At 38.7% G+C, this 21,567-nt stretch overlaps 2 pseudogenes; both read right to left on the reverse strand.

The window, feature by feature from the left end:
• Nucleotides 1-4,571: 4,571 nt before the first annotated feature.
• Nucleotides 4,572-5,280, reverse strand: LOC148035624 (uncharacterized; annotated as a pseudogene).
• Nucleotides 5,281-20,049: 14,769 nt separating this feature from the next.
• On the reverse strand, nucleotides 20,050-20,758 carry LOC148035625 (uncharacterized; annotated as a pseudogene).
• Between the last annotated feature and the right edge of the window lie 809 nt (nucleotides 20,759-21,567).

Raw genomic sequence — 21,567 nt, forward strand, 5'->3', positions numbered from 1 at the left:
ACCATACATCACTCTAAGTCCATAAAAAATCAACCATTCAGACCTCAAAAACAACAAAAATCAATCAAAAATTCAGTCTTTTTCCACTCTCAACATTCGTTAGAAAGGGGACTTCTCAAGCTTCAAGCAGAGCCAAAGAGTTTGTTATTCGGAGTACTAGAACTCAATATATTTTGAGTTTTTCTTCTGCTATATATATAGGACAGGAAGTTACTCATGGCAAGAAATAAGAAAAGGGATCCTATTTTGGAGACCATCAATGAAGAGCTAAGAGAACCTCAAGAAGCTATACATCGTATGCATTATGAGAATGAAGAGGTTGATATAAGCTCCACTCATTCTCCTGTCAATCAACCAACGAATGGAGTTGAGATGTCCCATGCTTCCATGAACTCTAATAGCCTACAACAACTCTCAAATGATATTAAAGAGATGAAATCAAGCTTTGATGGTATGAGGATGGGTATTGACAAGTTAGTGGCTATCTTTAGTGAAAAGATGTTACCTACAACTGGTCCCAATGTTCCAAACCCTCATTTGGATGAAGAGCAACCCAAACCCTCTACTCCTTAGGTGGTGTCATGAAGGAAAAATACAACATTAATATTTGCACCTTGGATTAATTCCAGCCTTTGTAATTTAGCCCTAGCCTATGTGTACATGTGTGAACAGCCCTTAAGTTTGGAAGAGGGTTAGAATAAAAGGGACTAGAGGCCAAAGGCAAGACATCTTTTGATCATTCAATAATCTTGGCTTTACCATTTCTTGGAGTTAGCTTCTTCTTAGCCTATGAAGCACTCAGCCATGGCCGTCATGTATTCTTGAATCCCCAACCATTAATACATGATGAGGATGTCTTGGTGCAATAGATTTGTTAATTCTTTGTTGTAGCTTAGTTAATTTTCAATTTCAGTTAGATTTCATTCCATGGTTGATTGCTTTCATTACATTGGTATCAGAGCAGTAGCTTAGATCCTTGCAGAAGTCATTTTCAAGTACTAGATTCAGTTTCCTAGGCTAGAGAGAGCAAACCATAGTTAGGAATTTGAGTGACAGGACTTGACAGGACATGAAGATTTCAAACCGGAGTTACATGTGAAGGTCTGCTACAAACAAGGATGAAGATGGTGATTCTTGGCATTACCAATGGAAGAAATGGAAGGCTCCAGCCAAAATAGCAGGACGTGATCAAGATTTGAGCCAAAATTTGGGGTAAGTGTACAAACAAATGGCTACAGGACACTTTAACTGTGGTTACTTTTGAGAAGGAAGGGTTTCTTCTTCCCTTTCCTCATTCCTTCAAGCTGTCCACAAGAATCCATGGCCAAGACAACATCAGATCTTCTCCTTCTCACTTCTATCATGAGAATGTGTTGGATGACCTTTTTCCCTGCCTCAAGAGCTTCAAGTGGAGTAGCTAATGTAGCTATTAAGCACCATTGTGGATTTCTGGTACGTGAGTATGTACTCACGCTGTTTGCGCCGCCTGTACATACTCTTATACTGCGTGAAAAATTTCAGAGTGATGATGCCTCTTGAGCATTGCTATTGATCTTCAAACCCTGGGCAAGAGATCTCTCACAAATTTCTTCAAGATCCTTATTAGTTTGGAGTTTTCCCTCTTCTTCAAAACCCTGGTTATGGAGTTTTATGACAGTTTTGGACAGCACTCAAATTTCTCAGATTTCTTCATCAAGATCAAAGAGTTTTTGCTCTATTATACTCCCTGAGGCTTCTACATACATCCTAGTACCAACATTGATTGATCTTGAAGCTTGAAGCTTTGTTGGAGCTTGGATATGGAGATTGCAAGCTCTATGTGTAACAGTTTGGGACAGCATTAAAGATTCCTGAAATTTTTAAAGCAATTCATGGGGCTTTTGTGGGCAAAGAATATCTGAAGCTTCCTCAACCATTTTCCCTCAAGAATCCATCAACATTGGACCGACATTGAAGAGATTGAAGCCAATGGAGGTCTAGGTGTTCAATGGACAGCATGAAGCTTTTATGCCATTAAATTTTGGCATTCCCTCTCAAATTTCGGGATCTCTTGGACACATTGAAGCCCTCTCTATTACCTATTGCAACCTACTTCAAGTAGAGAAGAAGGATTATCAAGCTCAACTCACCTATGTCAAGCATTATGGATTGAAGGTCATTCCATCAACAATGCTCTTCTCCAATCAATTAAATGAGGTACTCTAATCACTCTTAATTTCTCTTTACATCCAATTACTGATCTCATTTCCAATTGCTGAAGAGAAATAAGAGGATTAATGAAGCTTTCATTCATAGCCTAATGCATTACATGAAGCCTATAGGTTATGTCAGTCATTGTCTTTACTAAACCTCTTCAATTTACTGAAATGGCCATCTCTAAATGTCTCAAACTCTTCCATAATGAATGAGCATTACCCATCTACTTCCATTCACTGAAATCAGTAATTTCTTGAGCTTCATTACTCAATCTTTATTGCCTAACCCTGACATGAAATTGATTGCCTATTTTGCCTCTTGATCATAAGAAAATCATTACCCAATTGGTAAGTGAGAAAAGCTTTGTAAGCAGTGAGTCACTGCTGAGGTAAATACCTCTCCACTTCTCATTTACATTTCAGGCTTTTCAATTCCAATCTTGCATATCATGAAAAGGGCAAATGAAAGGCAATTGTATTTTTGACTGGCCAAAGACCAAGCCACTTTTACCCAGGTTAACAAGCCAACTCCTAAGAGTTGTTGCACTAAACAAGTGATTATTGCACTAATTGTTTTAATTCGACTTAGCCTTCCCTAATATCTACAACGTTGTTTGTAGTAGTCCAACTGCAAAGATTCTAAACTTCAGTAAATTATACTGGGCACTAAATTGCTAAACCTAAGATGATTATGGTTTCTCCCCATCTCTCAGGGGCAGCTCCTCATAATATTCTCCTGCCATGCTAGTGGCGGTTTATCCAGGAAATGTTTTTAATGTTTGACTTTGGAAAGGTTGTTTCAGGGATATAGATCTCTTAGATCTATTTGTATATCTCCGTTTAAAATTCCTTTTTATGTTTTTCTCCACCTGATTAAAATTTATTCTTTTTATTTGTTTAATTTTAAACAAACATTCAAATCAAATTTTCTGACGTACCATAAACCCCTAAATTTTAATCTCCCTTGGTAGACGTTTCCCACTCCGTATATAAATTTCGTCGTTGCTTTTAATTTTTAAATAAATTTTCCGTTCTGCGAAAATCACGTCCTTTCTTTTCCTCTTCTATAACCAGTATCAAGCATGATAAAACAAGTTCTTTCCACACTCTTATGGTTCACATACAACGTTCATTTTAAATCCCGTATATCCCCTTAGTTTTCTTTAAATTATCCTAGTGGCCCTCCACTCCATGTATTTAAGAAATTGATTGTAAAATGAATAACATGTAAAAATTTAATATAGATGCTGAGGCTTTTTCCCCCATGCCATCCAATCGTTAAATTATTTGATTTTATTTTGGTTTTAATTTAAACTAAATTTTGTAATAGCAACATAACATTATTAATTATTATAAAGTGTTGTTAAGTTTTTTAAATTTATTTGTACCCTCCCATGTTTCATAAATGTCCACGACATGTGTAATTCCTCTTATCAAAACCAAAACACCATATCTTTATACAAACATTTTTTAGTAAAATATTATTAAATTGTTGTTTCTTTACTTTAACCCTTACAACATAAATGCACTAACAAATCAAAGATTTTGTTTCCAATATTTCACTAAGAATCCATAGTTTATATCAATAAATAACACATTTTACGTAAAGGAAAACTATGTTTTTTCCCTAAATATAACTCTTTTCTAATTTTTAAATATAACAAAACATCTTTAAAAATCTTGATAGAAATTCAGTAAATTCCTTGACTCATAAGCTTTATAGGAAAAACATCAGAACTTATAAATTTTCAGTCAGTAATTTTATAAAATTTTATTTATGATAATTTTGAGTCATTTTTTAGTGTTTTCGACTGTTTTTGATTTTTAATAAATAAAAACCAGTTCAGATAAATGCAAACAACCATGTAGCATGAGAAAACAGGTTTAAAGACATATTTTAAAAATATTAAACTAAAGAAATTATCATGCCATATCATTTACTTTAGATAAACGAATTAAGACACTTACGTGTAAAACCGCGGGTCGTCGTCACGTCCTTGGAGACCGTGTCCTCTTGCAGTCCAACAAGGAATTTGATCTACCAAATCTTCACGGAGCCTCTTTCTCTGTAATTCCTTCTTGTCTCACTCACACCCTCTTGAGTCAGGTTTAAAAGAAGATTTCTATGATCTACATGTGATGATTAACTAATGGGAAGGCCATCGGAATGCTCGGGTTGATGTCATCTTACTCCAAGATGATGACCCCTTTATACAAGGGGTGATATCCATGGATTCTTGCATAGATGTGACCCAGCAGGAATCCATTTGTACTGCAGGTCAATTTCGAAGCATGGCATTGATGAAAGGATGATTGTATGAGACCAATGATACGACGTCGATCTTCTCTGTCTCTCCTAGAGATTCACATGCCCTCTTATCTCTCTCCTTGGGTATTATCTATAAGTGTTTTGTTCGTATTCAAGTCAGAGAAGATCCTATCATGGGTAGTGCATATACCCTTCCATGTATAACTCTTTGCATGTGAATTTCTTTTGATGTAGCGTTCAAGGATTTGCCTCATGGTTTCCTCGCTAGGCACCTCTAGGGGAGCTTCTGAACCTGTCAACACATTCTTTATCCGCACAAAACGTGTTTTCTTGCTCAACTTTCCAATAATGTATTGTGAATCCTTCCACCATGGGATTTCATGGCTACTATCCCAATCCGAGCGAGGAGTATCAGGTGGTGGTATATGTATGAATTTGAGGGGTATGGTAAGTTGAAAGCTTGGTTATGGGATCCATGTGGGTTTTGACATCTTCTGTTGTAGGATCGAACCAATGGCTAATGTCTCCTCCAGCCTCCAAGAGCAGTGGCTGGGAGAGGTGTGGGTGGGGGTTGGAGGCGAGGATGGGGGAGATGTCGAAGACGCGGCCCAGGAGGGAGACCCAGCAGTCCGACTGCACGCAGTGCTCCGCGACCTCCGCTCTCGTGTACCACCCGCTGCTGTTGCCCCTGGTGCCACCAACGAGGCTTTCTAACAACCAGACAACCTTGAGTCGTCACCTTCGATGACAACGTGTCGTATACCCGCTCGCTCTGAATCTGTATACTTTTACACAACCATCAAGTTGCACGATCATTAATCTGCTCACATTTGCCTGTTTTCATATTCTGCCTGACCGTTTGTTAGCGCGAATCATGGGCGGACGTCCCTCCTCCTGCGGAAGTCCGTCTTGGTGCTGTCGTTCTTGAGGCGGATCGATGACAAAAGGATCGCTCTCGTTGTCAACTTGACGACCTTGGCCGTGTGTGTGTGCGTGTGTCGTTGGCCACACTACATTAATTCTGATGCAAAGAAAGAGATCTTGCTTTCCCACGGGTGCCTATTGAGATCTAGTTCATAGGTTGTGCCTCCTTCGCGCATGCACTGTTGTGCGTCTCTCTCTCTCTCTCTCTCTCTCTCTCTCTCTCTCTCTCGCTCTCCTTCTTCTTCTGATTCTGAACCGTTTCCCCTCTCTCATCAATCGGCACCTCCTCTCTCTCCTCACGGTAGTTCGCATCCCCCCTTTCCCACGCATAACTACCACACCCATATGAATAGTCCAATGCATTATCATAGACAATATAGAGGTTGCTTTCATTATAGTATACCTAGTCTTGGTAGCCTTCTATGACCTATGACAAGGGTCATATTTGCCTTCTATATCATGTGTATTTCTCTTTGGATTAGACAAAGGAGAGAGTAGATCATAAGGAGTGCAAAGAGTGTCAATTATTGTATATTGAACTTATGTCCCCTCTAATACATGGTTGAGAGAGAGAATTTTTTGAAAGCCCCAACCTATCTTATTTTAACTTTTTGCACACACATTTTAGGAAATTAATATAGATAGAGTTGAATTTCATGCACACACTATAGTAAATATTGGAGTATTGAGGCAAAGTGGTACATATTCATAGCTAGCAAGGATAGTAACACTAATTTAATAAGAGAAAATGTGGGGTGTGTTTTACCTAGCAAAGAAGGAATCTCCTTTGTGCATTTTAACTTGCAAAAGGTTATGCTACATGATAGTTGTGGTTGTGCAATTGCTTTCCACGCCATTTGGTAATCCCTCATGCATGGCTTACAAATACCATGGCCTGAGTTTGAAGCTTTGGAAGAAATTTATTGACTTGATCCCCTTTGCCATGGGATGTAAACTCATGTTGCCTAAAGAACCAAATGGCCTCTGCAAATCAATGTTTGAATCCTATGACCTTGCTGCCCAGTGTACTTCATGTGCAACTGCAGCTACGTCTCTGGATATATCCATTCCAAAAAGGCCCTTTGTAAATACTAAGTGGCTTGGTCGATATTGCTAGCTAGTGCTACTACTATGCTTCATACAGTTGGCACACTTTGAGTTTTAGTGAGTTCTCTTTAGTTCTTCTAGGTTCTCTTGCCGTTATTCATATCCTTAGAAGCTAAGGGAATGGTCAGACATCTTATGAGTGGGAATCCACAATGATGGATCATCTTTGTTTAATGCTATTGTACCTTTAGTGCCATCTCAATTTTCTATTGAGGACTTTAACACAATTCTCCTTTGTTGTAACCTAGGCTCATTAAGCTCAAAGAGAACTGCATAATCTTCCATGAATGACATGATTTCTAGTGGCTCTAAGGATGTGGATTGCATAAACTCAAAGGATTCCATTTTGCAAAGTCCTATAGTCTCTAATTCTAGGTCTCCAAAGCCTGTGCCTCCTAAATGAGATATAAGAGTTTCCTGTGATTGTAGATAGGCCAAAAGATTAAATTTTGTACCTACATTCCCTGGCCAGACTGCAAGGACACGGCTTCCAAAGACAACAACAACGAACACCGCATCTGCATTGAATTCATGTAAAAATTTAGTAATAAGGTGTCAATTGTATACAGTTTTGCCAAAAAATTGTTGCAATAAATGGCATGTTTTTAGGTGTTGTCATTCTCCCCCACTTAATTGCGAAGCGTCCTCGCGAGCACAACTACATCACGAACATTCAGCATCACGAACACAACTACCACGAACACTGCTACACAACTTCGAAAGAAAAATATACTCTCCCCCACTTAATTGCGAAGCGTCCTCGCGAGCACAACTACATCACCTGCATAACCGCACATGGACAACTAGTAGACACTAAAAAGATAGGAAAAAATACTTGTTGGTGTCCTATTAAAACACAAACCATACAAACATTCCAAGTAAATTGTATAAAAACTTATGCAAACTAACATTCTCCCTTACTCACTCTCCCCACTGAAATGCATAACAGAGCTTCATCCATTGCATAGAATATACCAACTAGGAAGCTGTCTAGAGCCGCTAAACAACAATAATCCCTCTAGGCAATAAATTGCCACACTACTATCCTACTAAAAATATTGCTTCTGAAATAGCATCACTGATAAGGTCGTTACTTAGCAAAGAACCCAAACAAGGCAAACTAATACTACAACACTAAATAGGACTCCTAGGGTTTAGCTGCTAACCCTCCATGTTCTACTAGAACAACCAGCCAATGGTTCGTAACTTCTAATTGTCCAAGGCTCTTCTTTTAAGTTTATGTTTTAATGGTTTTTTTTTTTGTTTTTTTTTAAATGTCAAAAGAGTATATACATTGATTCTCTTTCCCAAAAGGTCCCACCCCAAAGAGATACAAGGCATCGGACGCAGGGCACCCGTCAAGGAAATCCCTACAGCCTACCAGGACCTCAGAGGCGATGGTTATCTTCTTTTGGTTGTTTTTTTCAAACCCTGTAGTCTCAGGGTGTTTTTTCTTTGCTTTTTCTTCTTTCTTTCTTTCGTTAAAAGAATAAATATATAGACTCTTCCAAACTTTTAATATTTGGATTGGATTTTAAGGATTGTTTTGGTGTTTTTTTTTTTTAAAAGGATCAACTAAAAAGCTAAGAAGACATCACTTAATTGAACGGTCAAACATTTCAGCTCAACAACTTTGCTCGAGGAATCTAATCTAACGCATAATACTAGTCACTCTGCCTAGGAAAATGATAAGCAAAGAATACTCACCAGCTCAGCATCTTTCTTCCACGCTACTCCTAGTCAAAATTTCGTGGAGAGAACCTTGTTATTCAGCTACCCCACATATCGCTAGAAAAGCGACCAAAAGATAGGGGAAAACTCTATAGGATTCCTAATCGGACATCCATAAAATGAAATTCACTATGTTATGCACACACATCACCCCCTTTCTGTTTAATCACTTCCTAGTGCTAAGTCCCATCCCTTGTGAGTGGACTTCATATAGAGAGAATTGTGTATATATCATTCATATTTGTTTAAAATATTTATTTATAATTCCTCTGTAATTTACTTAAGTGTTTTTTGTTTTTTTGTTTTTCTTTCTTTTTACACCTCTAATTTCGTTCCATAATTTTTTATTCTTGTATTTTTTCCAAAATGAATATGAAATAAAAAGTTTAGGTATGAAACAACCTTGTATGTTCGTGGATATTGCAACTCCAAGAATCAACAGAAACATACAACAGTGTGTAACGCAAAATCATAGTCAAATCTGCACATGAAACATACACTAGCCAATACAATGTTAAAGGGTTAGATAAATAATAAAACTTTTCCCTGTACAAAAGAATTGTCAAATACTCATGTCACAATCGCGATCAACTAGACTGTCGTAACGCTTCCACTGCTTGGTTGTTTAAGAAGCAGTATATTTCTCCACTTGATAACCATTCTTGCATATAGAACTATCCATCTTACTAACTTAAATATCCCAAACTCCAGCACTGAAAGGAATATCCTGACCGTGCGTGCAACTAACTACCTAACTACGTGGAAAATAAAACTAAAGTGCATGAGAACCTACAGGATATCAATAACTCAAAGCATTGTATGTTTTTTTTTTAAACGATATATATTTGTTTGTTTGTTTGTTTTTCAAAATATAGAATAAAAGAAAAACATAAAAGACTAAGAAAACAAAATATCTAGACTAAAATCTTCAAAGTCTCTGAGATCTTCTAGTAAAAACAATAATCCTAAGCCGAAATCATCAACTCCATCTAAGTCAAACCTATTAACTAAACTATCATCTATAGGATGCTCAAGAATAGCCTCTAGCGTAGACATATCAGAAGTCACAGATCCGCTATCAGGTGCATCGCTAAGAACCTCCATCACATCATGGAGCGAAGCTGAAGCTGCATCATCATAGTAGGGCATAGGGGCCACTGGTAAAGCATCTAAGGAATGCCCCTCGGTCGCATCCATGTACCAACAAATATAATCCCAACAAGGACATGGAACACTAGTCTGCAAATCATGGTAAGATGGAGTAAGGCGGTAGACAGTCGAACGATATCTCGCAAATTCTGCCTGCTCTCTACCTACCCTAGACTGACCAGCGCCGCGCTCAGGAGAAAAAACACTATTATAATCATGACGCTGGTAGGTATAACCAATCATTTCCTGCATGGCAGTGGTACCATAGCGTCGAAAGTATGTGCGACACTGCCAACACAAGAGCTGAGCACGCACAAATAAATGCCGCTGACAGGACCTACAACCAAAAGGTGGATGATACTGTAAACAAAAAATAATCACAAAAGAAGAACCACAACAGGCCTCCCCTCTCGGTGCATATAAAAACCTGTCATGCGTTTGAAAACGCGGAATATCGTAAGGTCCAGCATGAACAGGATCAGTACTATCGGCATCAATACGAGGGTAAAGCGCATCCATCCACAAAAAGGCCATACCTGCATCCCATTAAAAAAAAAACCCCCCCCCCCCCCCCCCCCCAAGAAAGAAAAGACATCCAAGGGTGGATTAGTCAAAATATTATTGTAACTACTAACCTAACTATACCTAGCTAGCCTAAGTCACAAAATGTTTAAGGCGCAGGCCATTAACCCTAAATATCTCATTTTCAGCATTAATATCTTGCACATCAAGAGAACCATTATCATAAACATTAATCACCTTAAAAGGTCCCAACCAACGAATTTTAAGCTTCCCAGGAAATTTATAATAACGACTGTCATAAAGTAAAACTAAATCGCCTTCTTTAAACTCCCGTACTTTAATATTCTGGTCGTGCCATGCTTTACGACGTTTTTGCATTGCTTCTAGACTTTGTAGAGCTAATAATCTTTCCTCATCCAACTTTACCAATTGTAAAATCCGTTGTTTCAAAGATTCAACCTCACCTAGTCGTAATGATAGAGCTACTCGTAAAGTGGGCAACTCTTGCTCAATAGGGAATATAGCATTAGTACCATAAACTAAATTGAAGGGTGTATTTTGCACTGTCACCTTATAAGTAGTTCTATAGGCCCATAACGCTTCATATAAACGTTCATCCCAATCTCGCCTGTGGGAAGCAACCGTTTTAGTTAAAATCCCACAGATAATGCGATTGGTTACTTCAACCTGACCGTTAGCTTTGGGATAATAAGGTGTTGATTTGCGATGTTTAATTTTATAGATTTCCATTAGCTCGCTGATAAGACCATTCAAGAAATGGGAACCTCGGTCACTTACTAATTCCAGTGGGCAACCAAAACGCGTAATAATATTCTCATACATAAACTTAGCCACATCAATGGCTTTATCCGTTTTAAGCGCTTTCGCTTCCACCCACTTTGTAATATAGTCAGTACAGACTAAGATATAACGATTCGATCGATATCTAGTAGGCGGATCAATTGGGCCTACAAAATCAATTCCCCATTTCTCAAAAGGTGCTAATGCTAATATAGGTGTCAAAGGCGTAGCAAAACTCTTAGAAGGACGACCAGTCCTTTGACATACATCGCATTTGCGACAATAATAATAAGTATCTTTAAATAGAGTAGGCCACCAATAACCAGCTAATAGAACTTTTCTTGCAGTCAATTCACCGGCAAAATGGCCACCACACGGCTCATCATGCAATGCCTTAAGAACCACTGGTACTTCATCTTCCCTTACACAACGTCGATAGATACCTTCACGTGAAAAAAATTTATAAAGGTAACCCCCTAATAATCCGTAGGAGCGTGCTTGCATTAATATTTGACGTTTCCTGCGCTTATCAGCACCAGGTGGATATCGAGCAGTACTAAGAAAATTTGCAATATCAGCATACCATGGAACTTGTGTCTCCACAGTAAAAAGTGATGCATCCGGCAAATCATCTTCCACACCTTCCTCCTTGTCTGATGTTAATAATCGTGATAGATGATCTGCTAGCACATGAGCTCTACCAGGACGAGTAACTATTTGAAAATCAAACTCTTGGAATAACAACATCCAACGAATCACACGTCTTGAAAGTTCTGCTTTATTAAGCAAATACTTTAACGCCTCATGATCAACATATATAGTAAACTTATTCCCTAATAAATAATGACGAAATTTCTCCACCGCAAATACCATTGATAGGCATTCTTTCTCAGTGGTGGTATAATTCCTTTCTGCATCACTTAAATTTCGACTCGCATAATAAATTGGATGATCCACCTTATTATCATCTGCTTGGCACAAAACAGCTCCTACAAAATACATAGATGCATCAGCATGAATATGGAATTCTTTTGTCCAATCTGGAGGTGCGAGTACTGGTCCTTCAATTAACTTATGTTTAAGAAATTCAAATGCTTTCTGGCAGACACCATCCCAAGTAAAAGGAGTATCCTTTCATAGTAGATTTGTCAAAGGTGATGCCACCTTTGCAAAATCGGAAATAAATCTCCGATAATAATTTAGATGTCCTAAAAATCCACGCAATTGCTTAAGATTTGTTGGAGGTGGAAGTGCAGAAATCTTAATAATTTTAGCTGGATCCATGGCAATACCTTCTTTAGAAACGATATGCCCCAATAAGGTTCCTTTTGGTACTCCAAAAACACATTTATCAGGATTCAAGGATATACCTACTTCATCACTACGTTCAAATACTTGCGTTAGTAGCTCAGGCATTTCTTTTGCCGTACCATAGACACAAAAGTCATCTAAGAAAACTTCCATCCATTGACGTAGAAAATCTTGATAAGCTGAAATCATAACTCTCTGAAATGTTGCGGGTGCATTGCACAAACCAAAAGGCATTACTCTATAAGCAAATGTACCCCATTCAGTAGTAAATGTAGTTTTGGATTGATCTTCTGGATGAATTAGTACTTGGTTGTAACCACTAAATCCATCCATGAAAGAATACAGCTCATGACCAGCAACCTTATCAAGTACCTGATCAGTAAATGGCAAAGGAAAATGATCTTTACGTGTTTTGCTATTTAGCTTTCTATAATCGACACAAATGCGAATCTTCTTACTATTCTTCTTGGGTACTACCACAATAGGAGATACCCATTCACTGTATGCAACAGGATAAATGAATCCAGCATCTAAAAGCTTAGTAATTTCAGCTTTCACTAACTCTGCATACACAGGGTTTGTTCGTCGTTGACGTTGACATACAGGTTTTGTGCCTGGTTCTAGATCAATAAAATGCTGACATAATTCAGCTTTGATACCCTTAAGGTCCTTATATGACCAAGCAAAAGCGTCAACATGCACTCGTAAGACTTCTTCGAATCTTTCACGATGTGGCGATTCCAATTGGTCTCCTAAATTTAAATATTTTCCTTCTGCCATTTTAAGCTTAACTACTTCAACTTCAGGCTCTTCAATAAATACAGAGTCTATTCTTCGTGGCTTAATTGTGGGCACATCTTCGGATATCTGCATCAATACATTTTCAAGCAGGTTATTCTTAGTACTTGATTCCAGTGCTTCTTCTCCCACACTCACAGAATTTACTAAGGGTAAAGCCCTATAAGGAATAATAGCCAGGTTATCTTGCGTAGCACCATCAACTTCTACTCCATAGACATTTACTAACTCAGGAAAGGATTTTTCAGTATATCTCTTCCCATATTTATCTAAATCGCCATTATTGACATTTACATTTTTACGAGATTTCATGGTAAATGAGGTTCTTACAGAGTCAATTACGGTAGGTATCTGCTCTGAATTACATGGATATTGAGCATGTAACCTACGGCGATATCGACGTAAAATTTCGTTATTCTTTTCTAGACATTCCTGATCATCTAAACTCCAAAACCATTGATTATCTTTAAGCTTGAGAATTAATGAATGTAGATTCTCATCCTCCTCGCCCTGAATTCGACAGCCCAAATAATGTATAACTTGTTTCAGTTCCACAAAATTCCTAGGGTCCATTACTCTTTCTTTTGGATGAGGCAACACCACCGCTTGCATATTGTGCAATTTAACCTTAGTAGGTTCAGATTGGACTCGTTGATAACCAATTATCGGTCCCCTAGAACAGCGATAAATCTTCTGCGCAATTCCGGTCGAACGCCTAAAAGAATGACACAACCAGGGAACATTTGTAGGGTTTTTCTCTTGAGTCTCTAGTTCAAAAGTATTCTTAGATTTATTTTTTTCCAAAAACCTATCAGTGTTTTCATGTTCTTCCCAATAATTTGTATCCATAGATAACGCTTGGTCCATCTGTAACTCACCCCTACTGAATTTAGATTTCTCTTCTTCTAAATAAAATTCTAAAAGCGAGATTTCATCTAGATATCGCCTTTCTCTAAACTGAAACTCTGCCTTTTCCTTTTGCAACTCAGTAATCTTCTTCATTGCTTCATTTACAGCAGTCAACGCTGCCTCACGCTCTACTTCCAATGCCTCTTCCAATTCTCTAATAATCCTAGCATAATTACCATGATGTTCACGAGAAGTCTGTGAAAACCTGTTAAAAGCAGAAGCTGAATCATCCTCATCCTCACGAGATAGTGGTCTTTGTAAGGGTTTGCACCTATGCCTACTTCTCCTTTCTCTTTCCTTCGCTTCTAGCTGATAGTAATAAATCCTTTTAGCTCTATCTGGCAGTTGTCCAAATCCAAAGGGTAAAGCATTTTTCCCATAAGGAAGAGCTTCTAAAATCCTACTCTCAAGCATACTATTATGATTATCAGTAACATCATCTTCTCCCATACCTTTTGAAGAGGTTATTGAAATGTCAGCCACATCAGATATCATTAACTCAGGCATTTCTTCCTCTAATTCATCCATAGAAATCACTTCCGACCTGTTGTAAGCAGAAAATACATCTTCTTGATTATTTCCTTCTTGATCCGTAGATAATTGAAAACATGTTTCAAGCGAATCATCAAGATATTCTGCTTCTTCTGCTGAAAGCATTAAGCAGTCGAGGGTTGTATCTTCGGATGTAGATAACCACTGAGTAATATCGCTATCCGAATCATTGTCAGATGAAAAAGATATAGCATATTCACCAATACCCGTCTGTTCTACCTTGTGAGGCTGATTTACTATATTGACCTCCACTTTCTCTGCTCCTGCTGGGTGTGGTGTTTTAAATAACCAGGCATAAGGCCCTTCATGATCAGTCCCCTCCTTATCTGAATCATAAAACTCACTGTTGGATTTCTCATCCATTCCACTAACTGCTTCATCTCCTGAATCTTTCAAAAATCCTTTTGAAATAACTTGTATTTTAACCCTATCATTTCGAGGACCAATCACAATTGAACCTTTATACCAGTCTTGAATGCATCTTGCTTGGTATAACCAAGGTCTTCCCAACAGGACAGAATATGATGAAATATTTATTTGCGAACGAACGATCAAATAGTTCACATGAAATTCTAATCCGGCTACTACAGATTTCACATTTCGCAGTAACCCCAAAGGAGTTACTTTTCTTTGATCAGCCACACGTAAAACAATATGAGTAGGTTCTAGATCCTTCAACCCTAATTCTTGCATAGCTTGTTCTGTCATCAAATTAACTGCTGAACCGCCATCCAACTGCACTTCATGTAGCAAGTGGCCATTAATAGTAGTATCGATAACTGGAGCTCCTGGGTCCACAAATAAATCTACTATTTTTACATCCTTAGTTGTTTTTCCTTTGGAAGAATTTTCACTGACTTTAGAAGCGTTTATCTCAATCCTCTTCCTTCGACGCCGAACTAATTTATGGTAAAGTTGTTTCCGACAAACAGGCGCTATTTCTAGCAATTGCCGAAGGTTAATAGTCAATGATATTTCTTCTAATGCAGCCCAAAGATCATAGGTCTTATTTACGGATTCTACAAAATCTTTACTCCCTTCCTTAGGAGGAACCAATCTTTCGGGAAAAGGAGCTACTCCCACTTGAATCTTAGGATTTACTAAGGGCACATGTAATAATGGATGGTCAGAGGAATGCTGCGGAGAATCCGATTCAGGTAGTTCTATATTAGGATCTATGTCCTTAGACTTATCCTTCACTGCTCCGTTTAATTGTGGACTCTCTTCCTCTAAACCTTGCTCCTTTTGCTGTTGCTTTTGTGCCCGAGTAATAACACCAATCATCGGGTCAGCTCTAAAAGTCACCTTGCGAGGTATAAATTTTGACTTAACTCCAATATCTTTCCTTATTGTTTCTACTTCAACTAAATTTGCAGCAGACGTTGAAGGTTCGTTAGAGGTTTGTTTCCCTTTGTCAGACATTTTATTATCCTCTCGCTTAGGACAATTCTCTTCATAGTGTCCTTCACCACTGCACCTCCTGCAAAGAGGAGTATAGTCTTGATTTTTACGCGCATTTGGACAATATGTGGCTATGTGACCTTCTTGTTGGCATCGATAACAAATTACTGGTCCCCTAGGTCTTTGTTGACCACCTGTCCCATTGGATTACGAAAATTTCCATTATTTCTTCTAAAAGGAGAATTTCTCCCTCGATTGCCATCACATCTCATAAGTCCTATTATTACGATCCATGTAATTGTAATTCGTTTGCATTGAACGAGCTTGTTGTTGCTCTTGACCTAATTTATGCCAACAATTTGTATCTAAATGACCAGTCTTGTGGCAAAAAGAGAAAAACGGTGGATGATCGGGCATTAACCTTGAAGGCGTCGGACACTCTGTAGCCACATGGCCGTAACCATGACACTTACCACACCAGATATTAGATCGAGGTGGGTTTGAAGTCGAATTTCCCGACGATTGTTGAGCACTAGATCCTTGTGTCGTTATCGAATAAATTTCCTTCAAAGGCACTTGAACTGCAGTCATAATTTCCTCCTTTAATTTTCCTAGAGATTTCGCAATAATATCTGCTACTTTTGCTTCATCCAGAGGAGATTGAGATTGCGGCATAGAAGGCATTCCCGTCTGCATCATATAGGCTGGAATTGAAGTGTACGGATTTAAGGGTACACTTGACATGTTTGAGCTTGCGGTTACCGAGGGATTTAAAGGAACGGTCACATAAGACACGTTCTTAGGTACCCCACCTGAAGTGCTTGGATATTCTGTCCGAGATTCTTTGAATAGATCTCTCCGTCGTTGTTGACTAAGCTGCACTTCTTCCCACCATCTAGCATGTATTTTAGCATCTGCCAACGTAGCTGGTCGTTGTAAACTAACATGCTGATGAACTTCAGGATTAAGTCCATCAATAAACTTACGTTTTTGCGTGGGATCGTCAGGAGCAGGATTCATCTTACGAATGATTGTCTCCATGCGCTCAATATAATGTTCAACACTTTCAGTTGCTCCTTGGGACAGATAATCCAGTTGAAGAGCCAATCTATCTTGAAAACCTTGTCGTCTAAATTTTTCTAGAAAAGCTCTTGATAAGGCATCATAGGTCCCTTTATGTTGAGCATCTAAATTCCCATACCATTTCGCTGCTTCATCTTTTAATGTTGCAGGGAAGATATGAAGCTTTTGGTCGTCATCTATTATCTCATTGGCGACGCAAGTCACCTCAAATCTTTGGGAATGGGCATCGGATCTTCGTCCCATAGCCCCCCGAATTGCGTGAAATCAGCTAATCTGACTGGGTTGCGAGCCATTGTTTCTCTAAATAATAGCCCTAACCCTAAATCGTTGATAGTATCAAACCACGGAGGTTCCTGAGGTTTCTTAAATAATTGACGCAATCCGAAATTTGACTCTAAATCCCAGTCAAAGAGCAGTTCAATACTCCCGACCGTAGCGTTAGCTTCACTCTCCCTATTTTCACTATTTTGCCTACCTCTTTCCCCAGTGACACTGCTAGTACTGGAGACAACTTGATCCCATTGATATGAAGCTGCTTCACTTTCCTTTGATAGTGTTCTATCAGTTGATAAGCTAGGCTGAAGAGGTTCTACCGTTGAGTTAGACACAGCGTCTACTCCCAAATTCAGCAATGCGTTGACCCTCTCTAGTCTTTCTAATAGCCAAGCCTCTTGTCGCACTACTCGTTCTCTAACTCGCTGATCCCTAGCTTCGTTTTGCTGCTTCCGTCTCTCTTCTGAATTCATCCACGAGTACTAAACTAGCTTTTACTGTCATACTCCAAAATTACGCTCGTTTTATTGGAAGCTATAAAATTAGGTTGTCGCTTATATGCGCACTTAGAAGGTTCAAAATAGTCGGCAACTCTGGGTCTATCTCCCCAAAGGGTAACTTTTCTTCTTGCTCGGGGATTAAGCCTAGAATTTCAGCAACCTCTCTAACGTCTTTCGTGTCAAAAGCAATTTTTAAACCTCTGGATACACGTATCCAAGGCAACACATCATCCCACACTACTCTTCTAAATGTTCGATAAGCTGTGCGGTGATACCAATCAAAGTGGTACGATACACTGATTGTATTTAACTCCACTGCGTCTATTAACCCAAAGTGTGTTGCTAATAGAACTATGGTTTGCGCACAGTCGTTATAACCCCAGCTCCAAGAGGATAATTGTTCGACGTCCACCGTTAATTGTGGCCCAAAATATGTGCCTCCCTCTACTAACTCTGTATCTCTCGCCCAGTCTAGCACTTTTCTTTGGCACTCTTGGGGCAAATTAGGAAAATAGTCCCTTAGAAAAGAGACTGCGTATTCACTCATAAATAACACTTAGGATCTAAAATACCCTCGGAAGATTTATCACTCGTTCGAGCGCACTTGGCTCCCGGCAAACGCACCAAAAAATGACTCGCCAAAGACCAAGCCACTTTTACCCAGGTTAACAAGCCAACTCCTAAGAGTTGTTGCACTAAACAAGTGATTATTGCACTAATTGTTTTAATTCGACTTAGCCTTCCCTAATATCTACAACGTTGTTTGTAGTAGTCCAACTGCAAAGATTCTAAACTTCAGTAAATTATACTGGGCACTAAATTGCTAAACCTAAGATGATTATGGTTTCTCCCCATCTCTCAGGGGCAGCTCCTCATAATATTCTCCTGCCATGCTAGTGGCGGTTTATCCAGGAAATGTTTTTAATGTTTGACTTTGGAAAGGTTGTTTCAGGGATATAGATCTCTTAGATCTATTTGTATATCTCCGTTTAAAATTCCTTTTTATGTTTTTCTCCACCTGATTAAAATTTATTCTTTTTATTTGTTTAATTTTAAACAAACATTCAAATCAAATTTTCTGACGTACCATAAACCCCTAAATTTTAATCTCCCTTGGTAGACGTTTCCCACTCCGTATATAAATTTCGTCGTTGCTTTTAATTTTTAAATAAATTTTCCGTTCTGCGAAAATCACGTCCTTTCTTTTCCTCTTCTATAACCAGTATCAAGCATGATAAAACAAGTTCTTTCCACACTCTTATGGTTCACATACAACGTTCATTTTAAATCCCGTATATCCCCTTAGTTTTCTTTAAATTATCCTAGTGGCCCTCCACTCCATGTATTTAAGAAATTGATTGTAAAATGAATAACATGTAAAAATTTAATATAGATGCTGAGGCTTTTTCCCCCATGCCATCCGATCGTTAAATTATTTGATTTTATTTTGGTTTTAATTTAAACTAAATTTTGTAATAGCAACATAACATTATTAATTATTATAAAGTGTTGTTAAGTTTTTTAAATTTATTTGTACCCTCCCATGTTTCATAAATGTCCACGACATGTGTAATTCCTCTTATCAAAACCAAAACACCATATCTTTATACAAACATTTTTTAGTAAAATATTATTAAATTGTTGTTTCTTTACTTTAACCCTTACAACATAAATGCACTAACAAATCAAAGATTTTGTTTCCAATATTTCACTAAGAATCCATAGTTTATATCAATAAATAACACATTTTACGTAAAGGAAAACTATGCTTTTTCCCTAAATATAACTCTTTTCTAATTTTTAAATATAACAAAACATCTTTAAAAATCTTGATAGAAATTCAGTAAATTCCTTGACTCATAAGCTTTATAGGAAAAACATCAGAACTTATAAATTTTCAGTCAGTAATTTTATAAAATTTTATTTATGATAATTTTGAGTCATTTTTTAGTGTTTTCGACTGTTTTTGATTTTTAATAAATAAAAACCAGTTCAGATAAATGCAAACAACCATGTAGCATGAGAAAACAGGTTTAAAGACATATTTTAAAAATATTAAACTAAAGAAATTATCATGCCATATCATTTACTTTAGATAAACGAATTAAGACACTTACGTGTAAAACCGCGGGTCGTCGTCACGTCCTTGGAGACCTGTCCTCTTGCAGTCCAACAAGGAATTTGATCTACCAAATCTTCACGGAGCCTCTTTCTCTGTAATTCCTTCTTGTCTCACTCACACCCTCTTGAGTCAGGTTTAAAAGAAGATTTCTATGATCTACATGTGATGATTAACTAATGGGAAGGCCATCGGAATGCTCGGGTTGATGTCATCTTACTCCAAGATGATGACCCCTTTATACAAGGGGTGATATCCATGGATTCTTGCATAGATGTGACCCAGCAGGAATCCATTTGTACTGCAGGTCAATTTCGAAGCATGGCATTGATGAAAGGATGATTGTATGAGACCAATGATACGACGTCGATCTTCTCTGTCTCTCCTAGAGATTCACATGCCCTCTTATCTCTCTCCTTGGGTATTATCTATAAGTGTTTTGTTCGTATTCAAGTCAGAGAAGATCCTATCATGGGTAGTGCATATACCCTTCCATGTATAACTCTTTGCATGTGAATTTCTTTTGATGTAGCGTTCAAGGATTTGCCTCATGGTTTCCTCGCTAGGCACCTCTAGGGGAGCTTCTGAACCTGTCAACACATTCTTTATCCGCACAAAACGTGTTTTCTTGCTCAACTTTCCAATAATGTATTGTGAATCCTTCCACCATGGGATTTCATGGCTACTATCCCAATCCGAGCGAGGAGTATCAGGTGGTGGTATATGTATGAATTTGAGGGGTATGGTAAGTTGAAAGCTTGGTTATGGGATCCATGTGGGTTTTGACATCTTCTGTTGTAGGATCGAACAAATGGCTAATGTCTCCTCCAGCCTCCAAGAGCAGTGGCTGGGAGAGGTGTGGGTGGGGGTTGGAGGCGAGGATGGGGGAGATGTCGAAGACGCGGCCCAGGAGGGAGACCCAGCAGTCCGACTGCACGCAGTGCTCCGCGACCTCCGCTCTCGTGTACCACCCGCTGCTGTTGCCCCTGGTGCCACCAACGAGGCTTTCTAACAACCAGACAACCTTGAGTCGTCACCTTCGATGACAACGTGTCGTATACCCGCTCGCTCTGAATCTGTATACTTTTACACAACCATCAAGTTGCACGATCATTAATCTGCTCACATTTGCCTGTTTTCATATTCTGCCTGACCGTTTGTTAGCGCGAATCATGGGCGGACGTCCCTCCTCCTGCGGAAGTCCGTCTTGGTGCTGTCGTTCTTGAGGCGGATCGATGACAAAAGGATCGCTCTCGTTGTCAACTTGACGACCTTGGCCGTGTGTGTGTGCGTGTGTCGTTGGCCACACTACATTAATTCTGATGCAAAGAAAGAGATCTTGCTTTCCCACGGGTGCCTATTGAGATCTAGTTCATAGGTTGTGCCTCCTTCGCGCATGCACTGTTGTGCGTCTCTCTCTCTCTCTCTCTCTCTCTCTCTCTCTCGCTCTCCTTCTTCTTCTGATTCTGAACCGTTTCCCCTCTCTCATCAATCGGCACCTCCTCTCTCTCCTCACGGTAGTTCGCATCCCCCCTTTCCCACGCATAACTACCACACCCATATGAATAGTCCAATGCATTATCATAGACAATATAGAGGTTGCTTTCATTATAGTATACCTAGTCTTGGTAGCCTTCTATGACCTATGACAAGGGTCATATTTGCCTTCTATATCATGTGTATTTCTCTTTGGATTAGACAAAGGAGAGAGTAGATCATAAGGAGTGCAAAGAGTGTCAATTATTGTATATTGAACTTATGTCCCCTCTAATACATGGTTGAGAGAGAGAATTTTTTGAAAGCCCCAACCTATCTTATTTTAACTTTTTGCACACACATTTTAGGAAATTAATATAGATAGAGTTGAATTTCATGCACACACTATAGTAAATATTGGAGTATTGAGGCAAAGTGGTACATATT

Source organism: Lygodium microphyllum, chromosome 5 (assembly GCF_053477565.2).
Source record: "Lygodium microphyllum isolate KBCC chromosome 5, Lygodium_microphyllum_v1.1.10, whole genome shotgun sequence".
NCBI lineage: Eukaryota > Viridiplantae > Streptophyta > Polypodiopsida > Schizaeales > Lygodiaceae > Lygodium > Lygodium microphyllum.